Raw genomic sequence first — 24,109 nt, 5'->3', positions numbered from 1 at the left:
TCTACATTGAAATTTATTAGAATTATTTGTGTCAGGGTGGTGGTGGTATTTGGTAAGTCACTGAAATGAAGTGACTGTATGTTGAGTTTTTTATTGTAGCTCCTGTACTGTTACACCTGAGCATCTTGCAGACAAAATTAATAGGAAAGTCTCAAGTGGACCTTAAAATCATTCAAATATTCTTGACAGTTCCAGAACTCCACTTGTTATTTTTTGCTTTGTTTTCGTAGGGCAGGGAGACAGAGTGGTCACATGGTGGTAACAAATGTAGTACTTTAATTGTCAGTGTCACTGCTGTTGGCAAGGCTTTTTCAAAGGCAGCTGTGCGATGTTTTCTAAAGATGGTCAGGTCTAGATCTGCCTGCTGTCCTGTGACAGAGGCTTTGCTTTGGTACCTGCACACAAGAGTATTGATAATGGTGCTAACAACAAATCCAGCTTGATTTGTTGTACAGTCTCCCTAGGAATCACCGTTGTAGTGCTTTACCAATACATTTATTGGTTTTCTTCAAAGATTCTGTAGCTGCGTATCCTGAAATGGAGGAGATTCAAAGTAGGCACTGACACCAAACTTCCTTGTAAGGATTATGTATGGGTTTTGGTGAACCTCTTTATATTGCAGAATTCTTGCAGGTCTGTTAGCTCCATAAAGGCATTATTAATGGAACAATATATTTTCAAGGTGTCCTTCTCTTCTGGTATTTCAATCTGCATGCCAAGTGATTGACACTACAGCAGTAGCTGCCAAATACCTGTCTTTTGTACGAAGTGTTCGCTTTTTCTGTGTTTGATAGTTACTAGCAAATTGTGAAGGAATGAAAAAAACCCCTCATATGAGGTCATTGCTGTTTACGCAAAAATTCATAGCAGCTTCCCCTGCCACTTCGCCTCCATGTTTTTGCTACCTATGTCCCTTTCTTCCCTCCATTTCTCACTGTAACATTGTAAAAGTCACTCGATGTGCCAGAACTGCTACCCATCTGTTGGCAGCAGCTGGGTAGTATGGCATTGATGGAAGTGATCATCCCTTTGCGCTCCGCGCTGGTGAGGCCGCACCTCAAATACTGTATTCAGTTTTGGGCCCCTCACTACAAGAAGGACATTGAGCTGCTGGAGCGTGTCCAGAGAAGGGGAACAAAGCTGGTGAAGGGTCTGGAGCACAAGTCTTACGAGGAGTGGCTGAGGGAGCTGGGGGTGTTTAGTCTGGAGAAGAGGAGGCTGAGGGGAGACCTGATCGCCCTCTACAACTACCTGAAAGGAGGGTGTAGCGAGGTGGGGGTTGGGCTCTTCTCCCCAGTAATTAGCGATAGGACGAGAGGAAACCGTCTCAAGTTGCACCAGGGGAGGTTCAGGCTGGACATTAGGAAGAACTTCTTCACTGTAAGAGTCATTAGGCATTGGAACGGGCTCCCCAGGGAGGTGGTGGAGTCACCATCCCTGGAGGTGTTCAAAAAACGTTTAGATGTGGTGCTTCAAGACATGGTTTAGTGGGTTTAGCGGGCATGGTGGCATCAGGTATACGGTTGGACTTGATGATCTTTGAGGTCTCTTCCAACCATAATGATTCTATGATTGGATCACCAGTCCGTTCCCCAGGCAATTTCTCCTAATGCTCAGTTCTGATCTGACTTTCTCAAAAAACTTCCCTGTCAGCAGCTCATTGTCACCAGCACATTTTACGTTATGTGCCAAGAGCTTTCTTCTGCAAAGGCTTACAGATGGGCTCAGTTTAACATACATGAGTACTCCTACCATAGTCAACGAGACCTCTTATGTACATAAAGTGCCAGTATAAGCTTTTGAAGAAAGTTACTTAAAAAATTATCTGTATATACGTGTTTTTACACACAGCATTTGTCTTTGTAAAGACCTCTGCTGTGAGGGAGGTGTGCCTCTTTGCTGTTCAGATACTTCAGTGAGCTCTGCAAGGTGGATGAGCGTTGTTAAGAACTAATCTCAGCTCACTCATACCATGGACCTCCATGCCCACAGATTTGGGGGTTTTCTACGCAATTGCACCTATCCACCCTCTTTTAAAGAGCTAGCATTTTGCTAACACACATGATCAGTAGCACTGTCCTACCTCATGCCTGGTATCCCCAGCCAGTTTACAAAAAAAGAAATATGAGTTTCTTCTGTCCCATTATTTCTTGAGAACCACTGGGGTTTCGTTCAGATTTAAATCTTTTCCAATTCTTTCCCCTACAGAAGTTTTGCAACGCTTAACTTATTCAAAGATATTTTGGCCCTTCTTCCAGCCGAATTGCTTTGGAAAAAAATGTTAATGTTACCTAGGCATGGCCAAATACAATTATTGTCTGCTCATATAGTGAGCAAAATGGATTGGATAAACTTGTCCAATTTACCATTTCTGGAGCAGAATATTCTTTCCAGACCAGACATAACAGCAAACAAATCACTTCATGATAAAAAAGTGGCAAAGCATTGGTGACCCCTAGTTCTACCTTTGGATCAGTAAGGTTTTCAAGGAAGCCCCTGTGGTTTGCTCAGTCTTGTTGTTGCAGATTGTGCTGTTGAGGCATCCATAAAAATACCTATTAAGAGTAATGATGAAGAGTGAGAGTATAACCGTCCTCCAGTGCTTTCAAATATTTATCATACTCTTACACATCTGCCGAAACGCATTCCCAGAAGCCTTTAATTTTTAACACGTTATTGTCAGAAATCCATTTGTTGCCTCCTTTTGCTGCCTCTAACATCATTCCTTTGGTGCTTTTATGCATTTGGTCTTTATGTATAGCATTTATGCATTATGGTCTTTATATCCGCAAATATTTTCAGGCCTAACCTACGATGGCTCGCTGCTAAAAAACCTAAAAGCTACAGGTAACAAATTAGGATAAGTAAGGAGGAAAGGAAGAGGGAACCAAGGGTTGTTGCTGTTCATGTTTATCTGTTGGCAAACCAGCAGTCCTCTCTTCACATTAGCTCTAATGTTTGTCCAGCCTTGCTTTGGGCTGTTTCAGTGCCTTAAAGCTATAGAAAACTAACCTGAAAATCAGGGATAGGAGAACAAAAACTTTTCATATAGCTTTTTGTGCTGAAATGGCTCGGCCAGGATCAGAGCTGGGACAGGGAGGATGGCAGGACTGAGGCAGCCAGCGGGCAGTTCATCTTTAGGAATTACCACCTCAGGCAGAAAGGAGATTAGATAGCTTGATCCTTATCCAGTCTGAGATAAAGCCAAGAATTAATCAAAATTTGAGTCCAAGCTCAGTGCCTAACACACGGAAAAAACTCACCTCTTGATTATTCCATTTAGTGTTCATTTTCACTAACTGATTTGACATTTGAATATATAACTGTGCCCAAGAAAAATATCTTATTTCTTTCTGCTTTTTGTTTTTATTTGTAAACAGCTTTGCATGGTTTTGTTTTTGTTTGTGTATGTACATCTTGCAAACTTAGATTACAAAATTAGACAGGAATATAGGTGTTCAGATGGAAAACGCAGTGTGCCAGTTTTCAAGCACACAATAGACAGCTTGGCTTTAAAGATCTTTTTATAATGTTAGAAAAATACAATAAAAATATGTAATTAAAATGGTATAAAACCTGGATGTGTTTCAGTTTAAAAGGGCTATTTTTTGGATAGAGAAAGCTTATGTTCATATACACAGACAGTTTTGTGTGGCCAAAAGTGTAGAGGCATGACATAAATGGTTCTGTATCAAAGGAAACATACCATATAATATACTTGTGCAAAAGAAAATACTGTCACTGGAAAGCTGATAATAAATGGCTATCTGGAGTCTTTAAAAAATGGCAAAGTCTAGACTTCAAAAATAGGTTAATTGAAACAGGTCTCTTTTTTTTTTTAAAATACAGACAAACGTGTAAGAAATAGAGTTGGCATTTACTTGCAAAACAATGCTAAAAAGTATTCCAAGTTAAGCGATTTAGAAGAAATGGCTATGGATTATGTGGCTATCAGAGTAATAAAAGGAGAATAGTAATTAGCATGCCAAATCTTTAATACCATACCAATCCAATTCTCTCCTTTGGTAATTCTTTATTGTAGCCATAGTAACAAAAGAAGGAAACTTGTCAGCCAGGCATTTGCAGTTCCTTTTATTTTTCTTAAATAAGTCTTAATTTCTCTGTCTAAGAAGCTCTGTTTTCTACTTGTAGCACTTGTAATTATACTTTCCTACATTTAAATATGACAGAATATCCTTAGGCATTAATTCATTCCCACATAGCACATCTAGATTTCATTTTAAAAGGCTTGCTTTTGCTTTCGTTATTTTATGAAGAGGCCTTCAAAATAAGCTGCAGTATTCAGAATTTAAATATATATACACATAATGAAAGTACTTACCTAGAGTAGAATAGTTATTTTGAGGGATGTGCTTTTAGAAATAGTTTAAAAGATTTTCATGCTAAAGCAAAAGAAAGTTAAAGAAGGTAGTGATTAGAAAGCTCCGGGAAATGTCTTAAAACATATAATGAATCATAGATTAATTCAGGTTGGAAATGGCCCCAGGAGGTCTCTATTCGAACCTGCTGCTCAAAGCAGAGTCAGTCTTGAGGTCAGCCCAGGCTGCTCAGGGCTTGATCCAGTCGGGTCTTGAAAGCCTCCAAGGCTGGAGACTGCACAGCCTCTTTGGGCAGCCTGTTCCACTGCTTGACTGCCATCACAGAAAAAAGAGTATTTTCCTGTTTCCAGTGGGACCTGTCCTGTTTCAGTTTATGTCTGTTGTCTCTCACCCTCCTGGCATGGACTATTCTCGCTGTGTCTTCTTGCTAAACTTACCGTAGGCACTGGGGGGCTGCTGTTGGGTCCCTCTGAAGCCATCCCTTCTCCCAGCTGAACAAACCTCAGCCTCTCCTCACAGGACACCTGGCCACCTGCCCCAGTCCCCAGCCATCTTGGCAACCCTCCACTGAACTTGCTCTACTTTATCAGTGTCTTCCCTTCCCGTTCAAGAGGCCCAAAACTGGACATAGTATCCTAGATATGGTCTGACAAGTGCTAAGTAAAGGGAATAGACAGCTCCCTTGCCACTGTGTATGTTCCTGATGATACAACCCCAAACACTGCTACCCTTCATTAGTGCCAGAGCATGTTCATCTTTAGCTGACGGTCCACTAGTCTTCCCTACAGAGCTGCTCCACAGCCTGTACCAGTGCAAGGATTTAATCCATTCAAGGTGTACAACTTTGCATTTGTCCTTGCTTTTTTTCCTTATGGTTCCTGTCAGCCCATCCCTCCAGCCTACCTAGGTGCTTCTGGATGACGGCCATGCCTTCAAGCAGATTGGCTGAATGCACCAACTAGGTGTCATCTGAAAGTTCAATGAAGGTGAACTCTGACCTCTCCTCCAGGTCACTGAAAAAGATTATTAGACAAGGGAGGTCCTAAGGTAAAAAAATAATGACTGGCCTCCAGGTAGAGCATGCACCATTAACCACCCACCCTTTGGGCCTCAGGGCCCAGACAGGTTTTCACCCATCTAGTAGACCACCCATCCAGACCCACCACCCATAATGTTCCAACTCAGATACCAGGATGCTGTAGGAAAGGAAAGAGCACTTCTAGATTTTTTTTTTTTTAGCAGAATCATTTTTTCTGATCTACAGAAAAAAACTCTTTACTAAACGATACTGCAGTACTTTAAAGTCACAGATCTGTAAGTATTTACTCTGACAAAACTAATTTCAGATTTTTGCACATTGTATATAATGCAGTTTGTTCATTTCTATACAGTAAATAGCATAGTATTTCTTCTCTATCTAGTATAGCAACAAGAGTAAGAAATAGCAGAACTATACTCAAAGAACATGTCATTATCATAGTTTAAAACTACCATAACAAATGCATCATCCTGTCATTGATCGCAGTTGTTTTGAGAATGATTTCTCCTAAAATCTATTTATTTTGTTCCTATCATAGTCTGTGAAACTATAAAGGTGGGTAGAACAGAAGAGGTTAGGGAATGGGAGTTTTGGGTTGGGAGATAACCTGAGCAGGTTTTGAGGTGGAAGCCCTAGAGTGTTTGATACGAGAGGCAGGATAGGTTTTCCAAGTTATTAAAAGACATCTCTCCTCCTTGTCTTCTTGACGAGTGGCATCCCTAACTGATTTGGTGTTAAGGATGTACAGAACTATGTTCCTATTAGATTTCAGGAAACATCTCCACCCTCATACAATTTTCTTCACCACCACAGTTAAAGGCACTTGCAGTTGTGACCCAGAACCAGGCTGCAGTGAGTGACCCAAGAGCCAGCTGTCTCAGTGCAGACAAATACATTGGGCCACTGGAGGCTGTCAAACGTTCATATAGATCCTCTTGTGCAATGTGCTTGTTTTCGAGCAGGTGACTGGAAACTTGGAAAATATCCTCTCTTCCCTACCCTCCCCCCCAAAAAAGAGCTGGTACCTGCATAGCTGAGTCACACAGGTTCAGTGGCATCCCAAAAACAACTGAGAAGCACAAGTGCTGCTGCCAACTCATCAGAGGTCCAAGCTCACCAGTCTCAGATTTCAATCACCCCAAATACTTGGCTGCTGCAAAGCATGGTGAAATCCCCATTGACCACGCTTGCTTTAATATGTCTCTTATTCTCCTCTTTTTCAGGACTATATTCTACATTTGCACTACTGTTTTCCTCTTAAAGCTTTTCTTTCTTTTCACATGATATATGTTGCTATCTGAAATGGCTTTTCTAACCAAACAGTTCAATTAGGGGAGCACGGTGTATCGAATCTGGCACAGATTATGTCAAAATGAAAGAATGCAAAATTACATGAGAAATATAGAGATATCAATTTTAAAAATCCTGTTTGAGATAAAGATTTCTTTATATGAAAAGCCCTTAACAAAATCTTTCTCTGGCAGCTTAAGAATTGTATCAAAAGAAAAAATCTCAATTTACCATTTACACAACACACAAATATTTATGTGTGTATTTGTTTCTTTTTTAATGTAGAGAATCACTTCATTATTCTTCCTTTACACCACTACCAATCTTATATTTTACTTTCTTACAAAGCTTTCGAAATGTTGGGACTGACTGTTTTCACAGTGAAGTCCGCATAAATACTTTCACTGAGCCTTTTGTAGTGTTTCAGACCCTCTCCTGCAAATCGTTAGACAGAGTCTGTTTAGACTTTAGACTTCACTGCAGAAGCATATATTTCTCCTTCTTTTCCATTCTTTGCCCACTTCTGACAGGTTATTCTCTTTCGCACTACCATCTTTTGCAGTGTGATTGTATAATTCTTTCCTCTGAGTCATGTGAAATTTTCCTCCCTAAAATTTTGAATTTCTTTTGCCAGGATTTTCCAACATATAAATAATCTGAAAAAAGTCAAGAAAGGACAAATCTGAAAGAATAAAGGTACTTAATACTTGCTTTCAGGCTCTGTGTCCCAAACTGCAGCCTTTATAACTCCCCTAAGTGGCTGCATAACTTTGGAGAGACCAGAACTCCTTAGCTGTCATGCATTTTTCTGAGCTGTCGTGCATTTTTCATGTGCCATGCTGGCACGGCTGTCCAGCTTCTCGAATGGGGCAGGCTTAGGTGGAGCTGGGTTGGAGGGAGCACAGACTGAACATGCAGCTGTCTTTAGCAACCCATCCGTGTAAAAAACCCAGTATTTCCTGAAGGCTTTAAATTCTTTTTTTTTTCCTGGGCATCCCAGAACTAGCTTAGTGTGGATTGGCCCAGCCATAATTTACATTTAAGCCTGATTTGGATTCATAAGCAAGGCATTCCTCAGTCTGTTTCACCTGAGGGTCTCTATCCAGCTGGCATGCTCTTCGCATGACTAATGGTGCAGGCTGTGCGTGAAGTACAGCAGCAGCAGGAGGCGATGGGAGTCCTCATTCATTCCTTCAACAAGAGTATGAGGAGGCCATGTGGGCAGCCTGGCTTCAATTTCTGCCTGGCAGAAGGGGTTTATGCCCACCATTCACTCTGATCTTCCACTTAAAAGCTATGCTAATATGGCTTTCCTCTGTGAAACAGCTCTGCATTTTAAAGGAATATGCACTTATTTCCGTAAGTAAATGGGAGGAGGTGAGTAGGAATGTGCACAGAATTTGTGCCAGAGTAGTCATGTTATTTTGGTGACTCAGGGCAGTTAGAGCTCTTGCCTGGTGAAAGGAGAGAGCTGACTTCTAGGCCTTGCTAGTTGTTATTTAAAAGCTTTACCTGATGACTGCTTAACCAAAAAATTCATGAACGTTAGCCCCCTGGCTGTTGTAAATCTCAACTGGATACCTAATGCTACTCACAGGTTGAAGAGGAAAGGGATGTACCTGCCTTGGTAGGAATTGTACTCGCCTGGTTACCTCTCTCTTTCTCCCTCCCTCCCTCTAACAGGTATTTTATGTCTTTTTCTGGATTTAGACCCTGAATTTAGGCTCCACTCCTTCCATTCCCAAACTATACTGATACCAAAGAGAATAACATGAGATTTGCCCTAAGGCACAGAACCCAGCACATGCATTTAAAAAGCTTTGTGTGCACACAACTGCCTATCTACTGTGGTATTTGAAATTGAGCAAAAATGGCTGTCATTACGCACATTTGACAGCAGCGTGTACAGAGCATGCGAAGAAGAATGGGTCTTGTGGCTTGTGTGTCTCATTCAGAATGCAAAGCAGTAAATAGGAAAAGTTAAATCAAGATAATTTGAACACTTCAGAGTGTTTGCATGCCATTTGGTAGAATCACTTTTCTTAAATCTTTTTAATGTAAGTGTTCTTGAAAGGCAAAGGGCACTTAAATTACTGATATGTGTATAAATGTAAATTTTTGCTTAACAGAATGTGGGCGCTGTTTGTTTTTTTTTTTTTAAATGTTGTTTAATAAATATTCTTACTAAAGATGTACACTCAGTACATGGAAGATAAAAGTGGTGCCTAATCTTTATAACTTTCCCAGTATAAAACTTGAACAAATAAGATATTATTGCAAAGTAACGACATCAGAATAAAATCGTAGGGGTTAGAGTAGCATTAATCTAGCTCTCTGAATAAGGGCTTGCTCATGTTATTCTTTACACTGCTCAGAACATTATCTAACCTTTATACCATTGGCCTCAGGTATAGTTGGGATGGCTGTGTGGTGGTTATTAGGCTACACAGCATAGTGGCAAGCTAAGGGCAGATTTTTTGTGCTCTTTGTGCACAGCAAAGTCATTATATGATCTAGAATTTTAGTGCTGTGACGAGACAACCATCTGGGACAGAGATAACATTTTAAAAAGAGGCTTCTTTTCATTGAAGTAGGACTATGCATGTGAAAAACTCAAACATACAGGATATCTGTAGGTTGTAACAGAGTAATTTAGCCAACAGGTTGTTTCCAATCAGGTTAAAGAAAAAAAGCTGTGAATTGTGAGGCAACTGAGGGGAGGATCAAGATGTTGAGAGATTAAGATTTATCACCAAAGTATGTTTTCCCAGATTTGAAAGAAACAGAGAGGTCCTTTTTTTCACTTGTAACACCACTGTAAAAGTATTTAAAACAGTCCATTTACTAGATTATCTTGAAACTTCAGAAACTTGAAAGTGTGTTATATGGGAAGCGTAGTACTGCATAAGCCCTCAGACTTCAGCCAGTGAAAGAAAAGGGAAATTTAATACCCCAATAGTATTAACATTGTATTTACAGCTGCTGCTGCTGCCCACATCAAAAAATATTTCCCAGGGGCTGAGATCAAAGGTACTGCCACAGTGTGACATACTATGGGACTACACTATAATAATTTTACAGATTTAACAGATTGTTTCCAATGAAAATGTGTGTGATATAAACTGCAGGTGTTCATAAACTGAGAATGAAGGATTTTTTTTTTTTTTTAAATACAGGTTAAATTTGAAATTAGCTACTTGCTTCAGCTGTGCAACAGCCTCATGTTTGATCCTAGAAAAGTAACTCCTTTATCTATAATTCTCAAAGAGCACATATAATCCAAGTATCCTAAAATTTTGGTGAGACCATGAATCCTGTGTAACTACTAGCCTACTCTTTTATATTAAACCAATAGGTTGCTAGCAGTTTGTTGTCTGTGTTTGCTATGGGGTTTTTTAATTAGTTTTCGTAATGTGGTTAGATACCTTATACATAAGGAAGTTTACATGCAAATGGAAATGTCTTTATTAATTGTAACAATTTAAAACCCCCACAGTTATTGTATTTTGCAGAATTTCTCAGCTGAAGGGAATTAGGCTGTCCTTCTTTATTTTGTTTTGCCACCTTGATATAGATGAGGGAAGCACCATATCCAAAAGGACTTAGAAATGGCAGCAGGCTACTTGCCAGACGCTGTGGGTACGTCATCAGAATGGTGCGCAGGCATTTAGCCTCCTGACTCTATTAGTGTTAATGGGAGTCAGGCAGTTCAGCCTCCATATACTGTGCTCCAAACATATCCATTGAAGTCTGGCAAACAAGCCCTGAGGCTTCCTTGTAAAAGTCTTTGAAACTGCTGCTCTTCTTCTGTTAAGATTTGTGATGAAAAACGTGCCAGAAAGCTGCCCACTATGCAGAGGTTTCCATACAAAAGCTGCGCCTGAACATAGCTCGGTCTGATATTTTGGCATACTACTAAAATCAAAGCACTGCGAGGGGAAGAAGGGTGACACGAGATGTGCCCGCTTCCCACGGACAACAAACTGCCTGGCTTTGTAGATGCATCTTCAGGCAGGCATTTTCTTTACACGTTGTATCGAAAGCTGTGGAGAAACACCTGAACCAGGCACCACGGTTCACGTCCCCAGCCCTGACAAAGCCTTGCTGATTTATTGTGTTGTTCTGCTGTGGTGCAAAGTGGCTGTACAGTCAGTTTATCTCTCTTCTGGGAGTGTGGAAGGATATTCATGTATTACAGAATGCTGACCATAAAAATCTCCCTTTCATCTCCTCTTTCAGTAGGGAGAATGACTGCATCCCTGCTGCCCCCAGTTATGTGGGGAGCAGAAATTTGGGGAGCTGTACGATCAGCTGGTTACCCATGAGACGAGGAAACTCAGCCACATCTGGGAATAGGGCCCCAGGGAGCTTGTTCTTCGTGCCTTCTGCCATGTGTGGTCTTATCTGCGATAAAGTCTGAAGGTAATATTTATTCCCAGGTATTTATTGCAACAGGATCACAGATGGTGCAAAAATGATTTCTGGAATGCAAATAAAAAGGGGCAGGAAGCCAGACTCCATTGCTTTTTTACTTGCACCACGGTAAGTTTGAAATTATATTGCTCCCATCATCAGATCTACTCACTATGAAGCTTCTGAGTTCTCTCTTACTTCCAAAGAGGCCTTAAATTCCTTGACTCTTCAAATGGATAAGTGAACATAGATGGTTCCAGGTTAAGATAATTCGCAGTTACTCTCATGAATGCTCAGAATCACCAAGTTTTTAGCAGCGGTCTATTTTTGCACTTCCTGTATTCCTGCAGCTGTGCGGTCCCCTGCAGACTGGGCTGCCTTCCACAAGCCATAAAACAACTTGAGGACTGCCCCAATTTAGGCTTTGTTTAAAATTTGCCTTGACTGCAGTTGTTGGCCAGAAATGGCAGCAATGCAGAGCAGCAAAAAGCAGCCATATCGCAACTACTAATCTGCCCCCAAATTGCTTGATTTTAATCAGGTGCAGTGCAAGATATGTCAGGTAACAAATTTCCTGTTAGGAGAACTTGTTCAAATTTTTCATGGTAGCATGGAGGGATATTTCACTGTTTATTTCTTTGTTCTCATAAATACAAAATATCTTACAGAGAAAATATGTGCTTTAGGCTATAAGGTGATCCCAGTGGAGAAAGAGGTCTCTCCTCACATGCTGCCTGTGCCATCGCACAAGCAACCATGTTGTGAACAAGCAGTGTTGTGTGTATGCTGAGACAGGAGCCAGCAAGAGTGAGTTTACTACTACTTTCACGTCACTCACTGACTGCAACAGGGAGCTGGAGGATAGATGAGAGCATGTATGTAAAGGTCTGCATGGCACACCATGCCACCATGGCAGGCCATGTTTCTACCTCTGCTACCTTAACCTGCAGGATTTGTTTGCCTGTCTTTCACTCAAAACAATCTTTATTTGCTTCAGCAGCAATTTTACTCCCTGGAGAAGCACTGTCTGCTGCCACTCACTGTTTCTGGGAGTAACATACTACCACTCTTCTACATGTAAATAGTCATTCTGTTAATAACTTCTTCATTTTTTCTTGAATCAACACCTAAATTGATATTTTTCTGCTGCTTCATGCTTTTTTCTGGCTCCTACAAGAAATGTGGTGAACTAATATTTCAAAGAATAATATTTTTAATTCTTCAGAAAACCAATTAAGCATTTTCAGAGGCCTCTAAGCTTTACATGTGGCTTTCAAGGATGGTGCATAGCTTTCTGTGCATGTTTTAGAAACGTAAGCTTTCTCTTCCAGGATGAATAAAATGCAATTCAACAAAATTAAAATGAAACATCACACAAACTTAAAAATTTAAAATTACAAAGCTAAGAACAGACTTGATTTGTTTATGCTGTTTTTCAGCAAACTGCAGTTATTAAGCTGAGAGGTACTAGTACGATTTTAAGATGCTTTTAAAATAAATTTACTTTCTTTTTGCTAAGGATACTGGTTAGCAAGGTGTACAGACTCAAAATAATACTAATATCTTATTCCTGCAGCAGAAAATGCAATAAAAAGCCACCGGTTGCATGTTGATCCACTTCCTATTCAGAGATGGTCCATATCACAATCTGACCCCAACTACTAAGATTCATTTTTAATTCAATGGCTCATAGAGAGGTATGATGACAACAGAGATTTTTAAAATAATGTTTTCCTCAAAATATAGCACTCGATAAGCTATGGATCACGTGTTGATCTCGGCATTTTTTCTTGATAAAGCTTGTCACTGCCATTACCGTGCCTTACAGGCTACTCAGATCTTCTATTTGGTTCTGCAAGATTTTGTATTGTTTTCAGAAGGCTTTCAGTTGTCTTTTTTGATTTGGTTACTGGCATATTGAAAAAGTGAAGGAATTTCCACTGGCTCAGTGACTCCAGATTTTTCCCCATCATCTTTGAAAACAAGTACTCTACTGGATGGGTTTATTCCACTTGATTATAGGAGAAGGGTTTCAGATATGCATAACTGTGTTCTGTGCACGGTGACTCTGGTTTTATTAAATTTCATGAAACCAAATAATCCTCTTTCTGTGACACCTAAACTTGAATTTGCAACACCTGCCTGCTCCCCCCAGGTGTTTTGCAGGGCCCTGCAGATTGGTATTTATGCTGAGCTGGGCTGTCCCTGTCTGGGGGATGTGAGTACTTTCAGCTTCTCTGGAGTCTGGGCAGTGGCCATGCAGCTCCTGGCAGTCTTGCTGATCCATTGTGTGCCCATGGGGACTACCTGCAGGTACTGATGAAGCCTCAAAAGGGGTAATTTTCCTATGAAATGATTTATATGACTGCAGGGTGTGTATCATTTTTTGTTGGTTTTGGGATTTTTTTTCTTAAACAAAGGTGGTGCCAGAACTGGTGCCCACCTGGTATGATAGTAATTAATATACTAATCTAGGAAGAAAATGCTTTGATACTTGCTCCCTATGCTTTCCTCTCCCCCACTTCTTTACAGGAGTATATTTTTAATGTAGTATATAAGTTTAATATGATATAAAAGCTGCTCTTTGTTCAGCTGCCTTTAAGAGGCAGGGGTGAGTTCTGGAGTAGTTATTAAGCAGTTGGGTGCAATTACATTTTGCTGCTGCTCTTCAGCTGATAACAATTGCAAACACCTGTTGTGCTTTCTGCTCATGCAATTTCTGCAAGCTGAGCCCTCGGCATGCATTTTAGTGTGCTTGCACTAACCCAGAAGTCTTCCAGCATGTGCAGTTGTGAACTTTGCATTCTTCTTTTCCTTTGTGTTCCTGTGCTGGTAAGGTGTTCTTGTTTTAAAGAAGTAAGTTGCTGAACTGTGACTGTCATTATCACAAAGGGTAAAAGTATACTTTAAAGTAAGAAAACCTGCAGTGTGTAGAAGGCTAGGAAAAAACACAGTAGACTAAAAACGTTTTAAAGTATTTATATAGCTTCTGAGAAGATTAAGAGATGACAATGTTTTTGCAGTTTTTATGTCTAATGCTAATGGGGGCTGAGGGACAAGGAGTGTTATTGCTAAACCTATGGATGGTCCACTCATGATCTGTATCAAAAGTCAGCAACTGCTTGTGCGCAGCTATGTATTGCTCTGGTTTTTTGTTTTGTCTTTGTGTGTCCCGTATCTGAGTGATCTGTGTCTATGGCAATTTTGAAAAGAATGTTCTGTGGCCAAGATCCAGAAAGTTTTGAAATGGCAATTTTGAAACTGAAGCAGCCTCCGGTTGCCCTTAAGGAAGCAGCACTGTAAGACAGACAGGTACTGTTTTCTGGCACTCCTTTTCCAACGTCCTTTATTTGGTTTCATGAAATTTAATAAAATCGGAGTCACCAAGTGTCATAATCTGGCATGTACAGCTAATCAGACACTTAAAGGGATACTGAGCTGTGTTTCAATTCAGCTTTGTTCTCAATGCAGAAACCACAGATGCTTGTTTTAAAAGAACAAACTAATTGTATCTATGAAATATGACTGCAGTATATCCATCCTATCAGTAGCTTGTACCCCTCTTAAGCTTAGAAAGAAAACATTATTGGAACAATAACCTCTTAAAAGGAAAACAAAAATCTAGTTAGAGGTTAGAATATTTGCTCAGGTTTTGGAAAATTCAGACTGAAGTCCCTTCTCTAATGGAAAGGTTTGAACCCTACTTAACTTTTTTTTTGCTTTAAGCCATGAAGTGACAAAGCATTCTGTGATGGAGCACTCTCAGTTTCGCTTGTGGAATGATTCAATTAGCTATTTAAATGATTGTATGTTTAATGTAAAATACAAAGTGTGGTTGGCCAGTTGTCTCTATCCCAAACAAATGCTCTAGCTCTTAGGTTATGCAGCTACATTTGCGCTCTCTGGACCCAATTTTCTAATGTTGACTATAAGATGGCTTATGATCTCTTTCTTCCTCACTCTCACTGACCTGGGAAATAATTTTTCCACACAGGCAGAGTTACTTCTGTGGAGAAAGATGCCAGAGAGCCATGTAAACCTGTAGAGTTTATTCTTCATGTCCTATCACCTTCAGCAGAGATGGGAATTTAAAGCTGTGCTTTGTTCCTTGGCCAAGTGCTCCAGTAATGGTGCTGCTGGGGTAGAGGAGACCCTTGCGTTCTCTCTCAGATAGGTGAGATTTAGAGTGGGGATTGGTGGGCTTTTTTTGAAGAACGCAAATCAGAATGGTAAGACAAAAAGAACACTGTAGGCTGAGAAAGCCTGGCAAGGAAGGGGATCACCTCCTTCTCAGATCCTGTCAGGGCTTGGGTCTATGCTCTTTGTTCAGCTCTGCCAAGGTTTGAGCAGTTATGGGCAAGCCCAGAAGCAGATTTTTCCCCTCGTGCAGAAAGAGTCTCAGCCACCTGCTTAACCCCTTCAAGAAATATAGGTGCCTTAGAGGGTAGGTGGGAGCCAAAGGAGATTTCTGAGAATGAAACTTTCAGACTGACCTGTTCTAGTTTTCCCAGAGAAGTGGTGGAGTCCCATCCCTGGAGGTGTTTAAGAAAAGCCTGGATGTGGCACTTAGTGCCATGGTCTAGATGACATGGGTGTGTTAGGGCAATGGATAGGCTCGATGATCTCTGAGGTCTCTTCCAATCAAATTGATTCTGTGATTCTGATTCTGTGAATGCTTTTGTGCTAACTCTAAACTGTCATTGCTAACCGTGGTTTTCTAAAATGAGGCAAATGCATAAGAGTGCATGACTAAAACTGTTTCTGCAAACATTTACTCCTTTACTATTGCCAGGAGCATTTTACAGCTCAATACGGATTTTTCACGTTAGTTACTAGTTAGGCCTAGGAACAAGTGTAGTGGTTTGGAGCCTATAAATACACAACTATTTCTAAACTGCTCCTGTTCTACAAGCAAAGTACTTCTATCTCCACAGATTTGATGTGCCATGTTGTGGACAGCATTGAGTACTCAGAATGATTTGTCTGATGATATTGCAGAAGAAAATAGTCAATCACTAGCTGAAACTGCAAATGAGTGCTTGTTCAAGTTTAGTCATTTCAATACCTATCTTCAGATTTATCTACACATTCATACGTTATATTGGGCATAATAAAACCCCAACTATAAAATGTGCAAAATGTCATTATATTTTGGACACCACAGCAATATTCCAAGGATGTCAAGAAAAACTGTTTACAAGCATTACTTAATACTATCTACTTGAGACAAAATAACTTGGCAAAAATTGTTTTTCTAAAGAAGAAAATGTTTTGGTTCTCTGATATAAAAATCAAGAAAAATATTTCATTTTAAATATTTAAAGGCAGCACTTCAAGCCTAAGAATCAGATTACTAATAGAAAATTCATCAGGCAAGCTTTTTTTTGATGGTGGGTAATTAAGATAATACCTATTTCCAAGTAAATGCAAAGAAAAATGAGTTTTGCTGAATTAGTACTCACAATTGTTTCAACCCACCTGTACACTAGTATGATTGTAATTGCCTGGGATGTTATTCCCTTTTAATATGGTCAAATTAGGTGCAAAATTATAGCATTTTTCCATTTTTAATGTCAGCTGCAGAGGGGGTGCATACGTCTGTATTTTACTAAAAGAATATGAGGACTGTGCTTGTTCAATCTGCTTCCTAAGCAAGCATCTCTCCTTTGTTACATAGATGCTTTTATATTTGCCTTCTATTGCTTTTCCAACCAAAGTAGTTTGAAAAATAAACAACCAACCCCCTCCAAAAAAAGAGTTAACTCCTTAAAAGAGTAGGGTGATGAAGTGGGGTGTAGTTTGCCCTCCACCCCCATGCTCTAGTAAGCCATAATGATATGGCTATATACTGTTTGAAGCCAACATCAGCATTACAATAATATGTATGAAAAGTTGTCTGCAATCTTATGTGATGCTGTTGTAATTTTTATTGGGATGGAAGAGAGAAATTTATTGCTGCCTTTTACAAAATCTTGTGCGTGTACAGTGTATCCATTCAGTGATGTTTATTATGTACAATCAAACTTCAGATGCTTTTCCAACAGTAGAATAACATACAGTTTGAAAACCACCAGAAGTAGTTTCAATTCCTTTTTACTTATTTTTTACCTTGCTTCAATTAGAAAGTGTCAAATGTGTGAGAAGAAAGCAAGCACTACTAATCTTCTAACTTATAAAATACTGTTGGTGTCAACTGATATGTCTAATGCTGTCCTCTCCTGAACGTAAACATTTGACAGTGCCAAAGGCCTGGGCAACTCAAAAGAACAGATAAACAGTGGATGAACTTGGGTGAAAATATAAATAAGTTGGGTTTTTTTTGTTACCAAGTCACAACAAGACCTAAGGTCACCTATAAAGCTCTAGGCCAACCAGGACATTAGGTGGGAAAAGAACCTGTGTCCTGGCAGGACAGAGGCTAAAAGTCCCAGAACAGTCAACAGCCAAGAGAAGGTGCTTGCAGGACTGGGGCAACCTCAACGTTTCTATCTCCTTGGTCTTGGGCTTCTCCTGTGTCAGCAACTGATGAACCTCTTGCTGTTTAACCCCAAAGTTGTGCTGGCAATGGAGACTGCAACCTATCTTGTCCTGACTGTTTATAAACATCTGGGAGCTTTGCCTCCCTCCTTCCTCCTCCTTCTTTTCTGACGCCATCCCTGCTGCCATGTATGTTACATCCACATTTTGTAAGAACTAAGATGCACCTTTTTTGAATTCAACTCCCTGAAGAATCTGTTTGTGCATGGTAACAATATAAAGATGCAAAAGTGATGTTGAAGTGTATTTGCAGCAAACATGATTAGATTTTTAGTGAGTTGACTTATTTGTCCCTGGCGTGTTTCACTTTGTTATTGTTTAGTATTTCTTCCCTGCCTACAGTATTTCCTTTGTTAATTGGATGCTTGCTTTTTAATAATAACATGCATGATACTGTCCTTGATAGTTGACTAGTTACCATGACCGTGTTTTCCTTGGACTTTTAAATACAGAATTCCTGCTCTTTACCTATGTGAATGAGGGAAGGAAAAAAATCCCCTGTGTTTCAACACAAAGCTACCGGTGTGGGCAAGTAAGCAGGGAGCGCAGTGCTGGCATTGGGCTGCTGCTTCTGTGGTCCCCTGTTCCAGGATCGTGTGCTATGTGTAGTATCATCTCCAGTACGTGGCTTCAAGTAGCCAAAACTCCATGCAAATATACTGATCAAAAACAGGTGTGAGTGGAAATGGAGGACCACTCTGGCTTTTGTGGAATGTATAATTTTATGGTCTATTGTGAACTTCAATGCTGGCTATATTTGATAACTGTGGTATTTATAACGAAGGGCTAGGATGGTGGTTTCCATGCTGTGGACTGTGAGGCTGTGGTACGTGTTCTTCACAACTATATTAAACAAAATAACAGTTATGAATTCACAAGGATTGATCTTAGTATGACCACTTGGTTTCCCTGACTTGCTCGTGTGCCTGCTGGTCTACAGGAGATGCTGAACAATTTGGCTAAACAAGGAAAATGTGGTTAGTCTGTTGGTAGCTTTCAAGAACACCAGACGCAAGAATAATGATCCTGATGAATTTCAGTCCCATTGAAGCATAAAGGGAACTTGCTGCACCTTGTTGTTTTTATAGAGCCTAAATATTACTTATTTTCTTTCCTTAACTTCTCTTTCTTCCTGCCAAGATATGTCAGCCCTATATTAGCAGTCAGGATGGGGAATATGGGTGATGATTTCCACGAAAATACAATGAGATGTCTTTAGTTTGGCACAAAGTATGCTTCTCTTTCTCCCCAGGCTGCTGCAAAGCTAAACATGTATGAAGATTTATCTTCACTTGTGTAAATATTCATTTTGGGAATTTCATTAACATAAGCATATGTTTTAACCTCTTTCATTCCAGAGAACATTTTGTATGTTGAAATAGAATCTCTATTTTGCAACACCTACGGTACTCTAAACTGCCAGATAACTTTTGTGACAGAATAATGGGAGGTAACTACTGATCTGTTAACAGGGCAGGAAAGAAGATGAGGGAATTCTATTTTTCTGAGAAGTTTTTATTCTGTTGCAATGTGATCTGAACAAGCTTCTCACGCTCAACTTGTTGAGCTCTTTTTTTTCCCCCCACTTCTGGGGAGAAAAACAGGATATGAAGTGTTTGTAGTGGTGCTAAAATGGCTTGTTTGCATATTAAAAAAAATAAATCCTGAAATGATAATGGTGTGATTTCTGACACCTAAGTGCTAAGATGACACCAACTGTAGAGGCTTTGCCCAGAACTAGGCATGGGACTTTCCTGATGTAGTTGCCTGCCCCTTAGCTGCTCATCAAGATGCTTTTAAAATCTTTGGAAAGAAAGAGAAAACTTTAGAGTGTGATTTTTCTGACCTGTTTCAGATTCCTTCTTCATGGCAAAATGAATTATCCCCTAGAAATATTTCTTCCTATTGTCTATAAAGGGAGATTATTTCAAATCTAGACAGGTACATTTAGTGACATAATTGTAGCCACCCAGGGTCCTTCACTGCCACTTTAACACTTCATTTAAAAAAATAAAAATAAAAAATTTAAACTCCTGTTGCAGACTAACTCCATCTTAATGTATTACAGTGGTAGTCAAAGCAACAGTATCATTATGGTCTCTTAGCTGCAATTGGAAATCTAAGATGCAGAAAGATCAAACCCAAAAGTTTTGCTGATTTTTAAGGTGTTTCAGTGTCTGAAGATGCTGTCGAATACAGCTACAAATATTGAGGGACAACTGAAAGAAATGAGGTGTCTGTTTTCAAGTAATTTCTAAACATGCTACTCATGCATATCATTGGTAATGGGGAACATTGGTAGTGTGAATCTAGTAAGTTCCTTACGCAGTCAGTCAGGTTTCAAAAAAAGTTTGTCTTGATATGTTAGCTGCTACCACTAGAGGTAGGGTGCTGACATAAATAGTTTAATTAGAAGTTTCAGTCTTCTAACCAACTGGAGTGTTTTTGTTGTTTCCTCGCCCCACTCTACATGAAAATGTTAGAAATGGTTAGAATGATCTGCGCAATTAATTAGTTTGTTAAATCATTCTAGGTATTGGGTTTTGTTTGGGCTTTTTTTCCTTCATTCTTTGTCTTATACATATGCACAGGCTGTTACAGACTGGATTTTAATTTTTTTTTTTAAATGAGACTAACGAGATTTAAAACAAAGTTTTCCTCATCTACAAAGCTCTGAAGATATCATTAGTCAACAAAACAGTTCAATACATTCTTAAAAATTAAGAGGATTTCACTTAAATATGTTTTGTTTGTTTATCTTCTTTTTGGAAGCTTATTCAAGAATGTGCTTGAAATCCTAACTTTTTTTGCAGAGGATATCTTTTTTTAGATATCTTCATGAACACTATGACTTGAATTTCATCTATGCTTTAGCAATTTTTCTTGCAATGTCCTGCATCTTGGCTGAGTGGTGAACCTCCAGCCAGCTTCCCAAACCTGGTGCCAGTATTTTGGGTTCATTCCTACGCTGCCCCCAGTCAAATTTCAGTGTGCTGTTACAGCCATTTGTACCAAAATAGATGTCAGTCAGAGTTTGTCTTCCTAGAAGAGCTGCTCTCATTGCTAATTCACGAACCTGGTGGGTGATAGAGATTAAAGCCTCATTGTAGTTTATAGTTTCCTGATCACCTCAGGGAAGTTTCAGTAGGACCTGTTCCAGAGGCTTTTAAGTTTTGTGCCATGTACGCTACCTCTTTACAGAGGAATCCAGATCTATTTCAGGCTTTGCAGCAACTCGGAATTAATTCCAATACTACAGTCGGATGTGGGCAGACACTGTGACAGCTTGTACGGATCTGCAGCATTTCACAATAAATTATGCTTTGTAAAATAAATGCCCATTGCAAGCCTGTTCACTTAAGCAGTATCTGAAGACCAGCGTTTCTGAGTAATTTCTATTTGGTGTATAATATAGGTGTACGAGGACCATATACCATTTGTCTATAAAGACTTGGTTAACTGGAGCCATAAGTTTCTTTATTGTATGGATCGTGTTATTTTTTTTCCAACTGATGGAGTCTTTGAAGTCAAGTGTTACATGTAACGTTGGCATCAGCCTGATGGGTTGAATTAATTATTTGCAGTGTATTGTTGGTATGCTGGAGTGGAGAAGACTTTACGGACATCACAGTCAATTGTCCACTACAGGGATGAGAATTGCGCCATTATTGTTACCAGTGAAGCTTTTAATTTGTACCTGTGATGCCTGTGTTGTTAAGGTAATGGCAAGTAGACTAAAGCAAAAAGAGGCGAGGCCAGAGCATCCCCTCTGTACTTCTGTCACTAGATCTGTCTGGATCCTGCAGTTGAATAAATTCCACTTTATTCTAAGTCTGCTCAGGAGGAAGTGATCCTATTGCAAAAATACTGTATTTTCTCTTGCTTCAAGAGAATAATTTTTCAAGTGTAATTGTTTTTATGCTCCTGTTAAATTTGCATAGGTTGTGCAACATGATGGTTGTCCATGTCAGAGGAGCACGGATCATCAGTTAGGGAAATCAAGGAAAATTGGTACATGATTTTTTTTTTTCTTACAGCTGGTATTGTAAAACAAATAAAGGAAGGGGATGTGCTGTAAATATATACTGTATCATTCTCCTATAACTTAATGATGGAAACTTGTGTGCAAGCTTTTATAGCTATTTACCGCTTCTCCCTTTTTTTGTTACAAAGGAATACTCGTCACTTCAACTGGTGCTTCTGAGAGTAGTGGTGTTAATGCTCTGTTGTAACATCAGCCTAAGTCTCTATGCTGATGACTGATTTAAACGCCTGACTCTGCTTGGTGTGTTTCCAAAAGCCTGAGCTGATCTAGAGCAGCAGGGTGCTTTTGTAGCTTGTCACCTTGGTGGAGTCATGCTGGGACCATGGTGGAGACTGCTGTCTTTTCCCTGGGTTTTCAGCTCCTCGGTATTCATAGACAGTCCTGGGAGGGGAATCAGGAATTTTATGAGCTCAGAGATAATGAGTTTGATGCAAAAAAGTGCGCAGGGTTTAAAAGGAAAAAAAAAAAAAATAATCTTATGGGTCATTGCAATATGCCTTGCGCTCAAAACTTCAGTTTCTCCTACCATTAAAAACATAAGCAGAATCATTCTCATATAGAACTGAAAATAATTACAAAGAAATTGTTGTAAGCTTATTGACAAATGACCTGCATTACCAAAAACCAGAATTTTGTGTGATTCAGTAGGAAACCTAACTTGCCATTCTAATACCTCATTATTTACTTATATCATTATTTTACTTACTTACTTATTGGATTATAACGTTCTTCTGATTTGTTTGGCCATTGGATAAATTCATGTGACTTCATATTAAGTACCAAAATATGAAAAAATGTTAAACCATGGCCTCCACCCTGAAGAGTAATGGAAGAAGGCTGCTGTATTTCTGAGCTCTTTACTTCTGGATTAAATCAATTATTTCAGCACTATAAAGTAAAAGCTTGTGTCTCGGACAATAATTACCAAGTAGACACTCTGTAACACCCAGAACAAACATCTGGATCATGTTGTTAAGTACCAAAATATGAAAAAATGTTAAACCATGGCCTCCACCCTGAAGAGTAATGGAAGAAGGCTGCTGTATTTCTGAGCTCTTTACTTCTGGATTAAATCAATTATTTCAGCACTATAAAGTAAAAGCTTGTGTCTCGGACAATAATTACCAAGTAGACACTCTGTAACACCCAGAACAAACATCTGGATCATGTTGACTTTTTTTCACCGTGGCAAAAAGGGTGAATGAAATATAATTCCTCCTTTCTGATGTCATGAGGATTCCTTCATTCTCACAGCAGCTGGAGCTCCCAATCCCTAAGCATTTATATATATTTTTGTGTGTGTGTTGCAGATGTTATGTGTTTTTAAAAGAGTTGACATAGCTTACTATGAAGTGACTTCTGTGTCAAATGGAGTAGATAAATTATTTAGTCTTTGTGTGCTGTCTTTGTTAGTCATTATTTTGGGCAAAATATAAAACATTGATGTTCTTGTAGGATACATTGGCAGTAGCAGAATAAAGTAATAATTGCTAATTGCTTATGAATAGATTAAGCTGTTCTGTTTTCATCTTCTGCATGTGTTTATGGAGGGTTTTTTATTCATAACATTTTCTTGGATCTGTATGTATATTTGACTTTCCTAAGTATTTCTAATGCTCTATTATTTCTAGAATAATATTCTTAATACAATATAATCTTCCGTGATAAACTGTAGCAGACTGGCTCTGGGACAAAAAAAAGCTATGCTAAATTTTGGTCTGAATTTTAGGCCCCTTGTTAGGTTTTAAAAGAAAGAACCTGCATTAAAAATAGTTTGACTCTTTTATGTGGTGGATTAGCCTGGGTTTAGCTGCTTTGAAATCTGGTAATCAGATAAAGTTCTGCACAAAGCAACTGCAGCACTTTGCACTAGTGCTTACGGTATGGACCAGCTTGAGGTCAGTGATCAAGATGAAGGTACGTTTCAAAGAGTTTCCCTTGGGAATGTGCACCGAGCACTGCTGATGGATCAAAAGCGCTGGTCTGTGGCAATGAAAAGGAGCAGAGAAGCACTTACTGTCATGGAAGTACAAACTGTGTTTGCAATAGCACTTGGCATCTTTCTTAAAGTGCATGGCTATCAGGACGACGGGAAGCATGACAGCCTGTGTTACATATTTAATCTTCTGAGCAGAATTATTTAACCAGCTGTGGCACTTCTCTTTCATGTCTGGACAAGGAGGCCTAGGCACTGGTGTAGGTTTTCTGAGAGTGAAACCAGTCCATTTTCCTTGACAGTGGAACTGATTCAGTTTTGCTGAAGTGAATGTCTTCATCGAGACTGTCCCTGGCCTCTCTGCCGTCGGGTGCAGGTGGCACTGTGATGCACGTGGGCAGAGGGAGAGAGGGGTGTCCTCTAAAATAGCAACAATGGGATTTCTGCTGCCACTTTGGAGCAAGAGAAGAGATTTTCCTACTCGCTTCCTATGTTTTCCCAAAACTGCA

Source organism: Cariama cristata, unplaced genomic scaffold (assembly GCF_000690535.1).
Source record: "Cariama cristata isolate BGI_N322 unplaced genomic scaffold, ASM69053v1 scaffold2498, whole genome shotgun sequence".
NCBI lineage: Eukaryota > Metazoa > Chordata > Aves > Cariamiformes > Cariamidae > Cariama > Cariama cristata.
This window is presented reverse-complemented; position numbering follows the sequence as displayed.